The 6,139-nt window shown below is 41.4% G+C and overlaps 1 long non-coding RNA gene across 1 annotated transcript in view; it reads right to left on the reverse strand.

Moving 5' to 3' along the window:
- Window positions 1-923: 923 nt before the first annotated feature.
- The window catches only part of LOC116082384, a 10,991-nt gene continuing 5,775 nt past the window's right edge, over window positions 924-6,139 (reverse strand). The window contains exons 2-3 of the long non-coding RNA XR_004115271.1: window positions 2,105-2,174; window positions 924-1,798 (exon numbers count right to left, since the gene is read on the reverse strand). This is a non-coding gene — a long non-coding RNA (uncharacterized LOC116082384). The remainder of the gene's footprint in view (window positions 1,799-2,104; window positions 2,175-6,139) is intronic.

The following is a 6,139-nucleotide window of genomic DNA, read 5'->3' on the forward strand; positions in this document are numbered from 1 at the left end:
CAGCCACTCTTCAATTTGTGTTTCAGTTTTACCCTGTAGGTATGCAGATCTCAGCAGCGTCCTTGTTCAAAACCAGTTATTCAAAAGGCAGTTATAGTCATGTCTTGATGTCAGGAAACAGGCACATATTTTGTCTTGGAATGCACAGTCAGGTGTGGTCAAGGTACATATGGCCCTGGTAAAAGTTACAAGCCTAAGGGAAATAGAGCTACTCTGTATATTGTCTAATCTCCTTGTTTCTATGTCACAACCAGAAGTATGAAAAAGCTAGAATTTCCTCTTATAGCCCATTGTTTTCATAACTTACTGATCATCTTAGTGGATGACAAATTGTTATTGGGGGCTAAAATTCATGCAGCAGTTGCTATTTGAATGGAAGTTGAGTGATTTCAATTATTTTGCATACAGCCCATAGTGTTGCATTGTTTAATTAATACCATTTTGAACCTTGTCCCCCCTCCACTTTTTTTTAGACTATTGCCCTAGAGAGATGTTGTCATGTATGCAAACTTTGGTCATCCAAAGTAAAAGATTATAACTTTGCATTGGTCCATTCTCTGTTCCTATTACAAAACACCTCAGGTGGGATCTGTGTTTTTTTAGCTCACATTTCTGCAGACTCAAGAGCATAGCATCAGCATCTGCTCAGGTCTGACAAGCTCATACACACATATCACCTACACAGGGGCGTGGTGGATGGCATGGCGCTAAGAGCATGCGCAAGAGGGAGAGATCGCACGATATGGTGGGAGGTAGGAAGATTTGAAAAAAGCTTGCTTTTTCTGTAACAATACCTCTTGAAGAGCTAATAGTCTGTGAGATCTATGTTACCCTCATCTCAGTCTGATACCCCATCACACGACAGAAGGACCCATCTCTTAACTATCCAATGACATCAGCATCACCATCTGGCGACAGGCTTGCAATACAGTAACATTTAAGGGACATACCACATCCATGTCTAGGGGAAAGACATTCATTACAAAGCAATACAGAAGTATTTCAGATGATACAAACAAATGCTCAGGGTAATTAATAGTGGACTGTGAAGCTGTAGGTGGTATTGGACTGCTCTATAGCCTGTTTACTTCTTGGAAGTTCGGTCGCAAGCTGGCTCCAGTGCCTTTCCTGGTAACTTCAAAGGCTCATCCCCCAGCCCTTTTCTGCAGCTATGATTTTACTTGGCTAAAGATCCCTGTGGGTTTTTGTAAAAGACAAGGGGCATCTTGGGTGCTCTTGTTGCAGGATGTTGTCCACCATGTTTGGCCTTCTCGGCTGTCCTTTCTGTCTTTCATAGATGGTGGTTTTGTCTTTTTCTATTTCACAGGAGGCTTTTGATATGTGTTATTACATGTATGATGATGGAAGAGACGAAAGTAAAACTTAAAGGCTCAAGAGACTTGACAAAGATGGCATGGTGCGCAGAAGATGACACTGTCCTTCTCCCATCTTCTCCAGGCCTGCAACCCCCAAAGAAGGAGTCATCATTGGCCCATCTTCTTGTGGAGATGGGAACTACACAGTGTTCCAACACACCTCCACCCTTCGTGTTCAGCTATTCTTACAGCATTCACAAGGTGGAGACCAGGAAGCAGAGATCTCTGAAAACTCACCTTGGTGAACTGCATTCTGATGCTCAAGCTCTGTTCTGAATCATGTCAAAACAAAGCATAACTGACATGTTGCTGTATTTTTACACTTTCAGGACTGTGTAACTGTTCCACTTACAGGAGCCACTTCTGTCATTGTCACCAATGTTCTTTGAAAACTCTTCCTCAAAGTGATGCTGACAACAATCCTGAAAGACAATAGTTAAAAGCCATCTGTTCTTTAGAAGCCAAGCAAATCTCACTGGGTTTATAGAGTCCCCAGTCAGCTTGCAGTGAGAAAGGCTCTTGAAGATGTCTTATACACAAGCAAAACCCCTTTCTCAGCTTCTCCTCCACCCCAGCCACTTTCTCCACCATTGCTGGATTTTCTTTCATAGCATATGCCACCAAATGCTACCCTCCTTAATCATGTTCCATAAATTATAACAAGTCATAGCATTCTACAAAGATGGCTTTGAAATGCAAGCCATTATGAGCCTCCATATATTTCATACCTTGAATATCTTCAAAGTCTAACTGATTGCACTTGGTTTTCCATTTTCAGTTCTTAGCAATGTACACACTCTGAGGTATTAAAAAAAAAAAAAAAAACCTTCTGTTAACTGTAACATTAACGTCCACTTGCTGAAGTGTTCTTACACAACCCACTCATTGCTACCCCAATCCATGTGCTCCTGAAATCCAGCTTCGCATCTCCCTGGCCCCTGAAGGTTGTGAACGCCCTCACCAAGCACCTGCAGTCCCCAGGCATCTATGAAATTGCCCTGGATTCCCTGGGGCTCTGCATACTGACGTGGGCTTCAGTAAAAGGGATGGCTGGGTGTGCCAAGCAGACGGTTTTTATTCTGGCATTTGCCAGAAGGGAAATTGCTAAAATGTTTTAGGGCCCCCTCAGGAAAATAAAAATGTCACAGTGCCTTTAGCTTTTATCCCTCACTAAAATCAATGTTTTCTAAAAAGAGAGAAGCTTTTAGTACTCATGTAAGAGTTCTGCTTCAGATCCAGCTCACGTTAATTAGGCACATACTTTTGGCCAGAGTTTTTAATAACTTCATTCCCATCACGATCAGCTATGAATCATCTTCACATCACAGTTGTAGAAGCAAGATGGAGAATTCAACAACCTACACAGTTTACTCCATTTTAGGGCAGAAGCAGAATCCGAATCTGGCTCCTGGAATTCTGGTTTGTGTGCCTATAACATGCTGGGTCATTGCACCTCTACCCACCATGTGTGCATAGCAAGGGAGGCCAGGCAGAAAGACATGGCCAAGTCCTATATGGAGCTGGCTTGCTCACTCAGTCTTTCACCACTCTTTTCTGAGAAGCATCGATGGTCCAGGTACTCATTCAGATACCAAAGAAATAGGATAAAGGAAAACTGACAAACCTCTCCTCTCACCTCTACTGTGAGTCACGGCCAATAAACAAGATGCAAAATATCCGATATATAGTATTTTAGCACTCTGTCAGAAACTAAGTCATTAACAGTAACTACTAAGAGGAAAAGAGTTAATAGTAAGAGGCTGGAGTTTTAAGAACATATCAAGCTCACATCCTTGAGCAGGAAACAATTTCTGGAGTTTTAGCTGCATCGAGTTATTTACTATTGGGATGTGTTGTTTGAGGATAACAGAAGTGTTATTTCACTTCAAGAAACTACACTGTGAGAATCAACTTGACATTGTTAATCAACTGCCCCCCAACTTATCAATCATCTCTATTTTGACTAGGGTAGAAGACTGCATCTAAGGACCAAATGCACTGATATGTTTTGGACAGTGTTCAGTTATTTCAAAGCGACATTCAGAACTGGCATTGCAGGGCCTGATTTCCCTGAATATCAGCATGTTACCCAACTGTGTTTGAAAGTTTATTGTTTCTATAACTGTTTCTATAACCTGGTAACTTATAAGTAAATATGTTGTCTTGCCTCACAGTTTGAAAGGCCCAGTGTGATTGTGTTGAAGTGCTGTTTTTAAGGTCTCTCCAGGGAGTGTCAGCTGGCAATGGCAAAACTTGGTAAAGCACATTATCAGGAACGAAGAGGGAGACCAGAAAGACACCTGGGTCCCGTTATCGGTTCAAGAACATACAGTGATAGAAGGACTTCTTAGTACACCCTCCCTCCTAAAAGTTCCATCACTTCTTAATAGTGGGAAGACCCTGGGGGCCAGGCCTTTCACACACAGACCTTTAGAGGATAGTCAGTATGCAAACTGAAGCACTGGATCTTCTGTATATTACGGAGATCTGAGAAGGTCTATTGAGTTCAGGCACTGTGGCACTTTCCCACATAAGCTGTCTAAAAAGGCAAGCAAGATGATTGTGAAGTCCCCATATCTGATGCACTGATGCAAGCATTAACTCAGAAGTGGGTCTGCCATAGAATTTACACAAGTGATGGACAGGTGCAAATACCAGTTCTCTCTCTCTCTCTCTCTCTCTCTCTCTCTCTCTCACACACACACACACACACACACACACACATACATACACACACACACACACACACACACACACACCAAAGAAGTAAAAACACTCATGAAATCTTGTTTCTTTAAAGGAACACTGATGTCGACTTAGATCTGGTGTGGCAAACAGCCAGTGCTAAGAAAATGATTTTAATTTAAGGTGTGACTATAAACTAAAAAGGCACAGTTTCTTAGAAAAAAAAATGTTTCAAAAGCAGTTCCTTAAACAGCCTAGAAAATAGCAAAATTGACTTCACTCTGCCAGTGACTTCAGTGAATGGCAGTCACTGGCATATGGGTGTAATTGTGGAGATGATTTTTATTGTGTATGAACTAGGAAATCTGTCTTGGAAAGGAACAACACATGACCATTATTTCTATATTCCTGTTATCCCTGAGAGACAGTGATGGCATAGGGAACACTTACCAATGTTTACCATAGTGTATAGTCATGGCTGTCTCCTCCTTCCTTCCTCCCTCAAACCTTTCTTCCCTCCTCCTTCCTTCTTTCTTTTCTTTTCTTCCTTTCCATCCCTCCTTCTGTCCCCTACCTCCTTCCTTTTCTCTCACTAGTCTTGAAATGATGCCCTGCCATGTATACCAGGCTGCCTTCAAACTCTCCATCCTCCTGCCTCAGTGCCCCATTTCACTGATCAGTTTTCAAATCTTATTCTTCATTATCACTCAAAGCACAAAGACATCAAGAACTGGATTTCTACTTCACTCTCCTGTGACTTCAAGTCCACTGACTCTATATATTGATTCATATGCAAAATGGTACCTTTTAAATCCTTTTACATTTAAAAGTCTGTAAAACCTCACCGCATAACTAGCAAGTTTCAATGCTAACATGGTTTCAGCACACTAACCCAATGCCAGACTGAAAGCACGCATTCTGTGGCTTCTTGCTAAGTAATTGCATCACTCTAGAAAACACATGTACATAAGTTACTCAGGAATGACTTCTGTAAAAACTCAACCAACACAATCAGTTCTAAGTTTTAATGTTAATCTAAAATAGTCAAGATAGGTGAGGTTTAGAATAGAAAAATTTGTGTTTTTTAAACGGTTGGTTATGCTTGAAATTTTAAGAAAAGAGAAGTGGCATAACAAAGAATGGATAGTTAGTAAAAGAAAGAAAATAAATATGCATCCTGAAGTCTAGTAAGTTGGGGCTGAAATCCCTTAGGTTTTATGTGATGTTGAACAACTGGCTTAAACTCATCCAACCTTAGCCCAGTTGAATTGAACAGTACATGGTATGCTCAGTTTTGTGCAGGTTAAATGAGAAACTATGGTATAGAGTTCTTAGACCAATGTGACACACCAAATGTGTTTAGCAAACATTACCTGCACATGCATATGTATGTATGTATGTATGTATGTATGTACTATTCATGTATGATTCCTCACATTTCAAACCTGTTAGAGACATACAGATTACATAAGCCAGGCAGTGGTGGTGCATGCCTTTAATACCATTACTTGGGAGGCAGGGACAGGCAGATTTCTGAGTTTGAGACCAGCCTGGTCTACAGAGTGAGTTGCAGGACAGCCAAGGCTATACAGAGAAACCCTGTCTCAAGAGACAGACAGAGAGAGAGAGAGAGAGAGAGAGAGAGAGAGAGAGAGAGAGAACACAATCTGTTGGGTTTTTATAGGTGCTTATTAGCATCAAGATACCTTATTCAGTGTATGACAAAACTTTTAATTTATGAGTTTTCTGCCAAATTAAGAAGTCAGGTTGGGGGGCCTGGCAAGGTGGCTCAGTAAGAGCACTGACTGCTCTTCTGAAGGTCCTGAGTTTGGATCCCAGCAACCATGTGGTGGCTCACAACCACCTTTAATGAGAACTGACACCCTCTTCTGAAGACAGCTACAGTGAATTATGCCAGAGAGAGTGGGCAGGAGTAAGCAGGGCCAGAGCTCAATTCCTAGCAGCCACAAGATGGCTCACCGCCATCTGTACAGCTACAGTGTACTCATGCACATAAAATAAATAAATAAATCTTGAAGAAGAAGAAGAAGAAGAAGAAGAAGAAGAAGAAGAAGAAG

The sequence above is a fragment of the Mastomys coucha genome, unplaced genomic scaffold (assembly GCF_008632895.1).
Source record: "Mastomys coucha isolate ucsf_1 unplaced genomic scaffold, UCSF_Mcou_1 pScaffold7, whole genome shotgun sequence".
Lineage (NCBI taxonomy): Eukaryota > Metazoa > Chordata > Mammalia > Rodentia > Muridae > Mastomys > Mastomys coucha.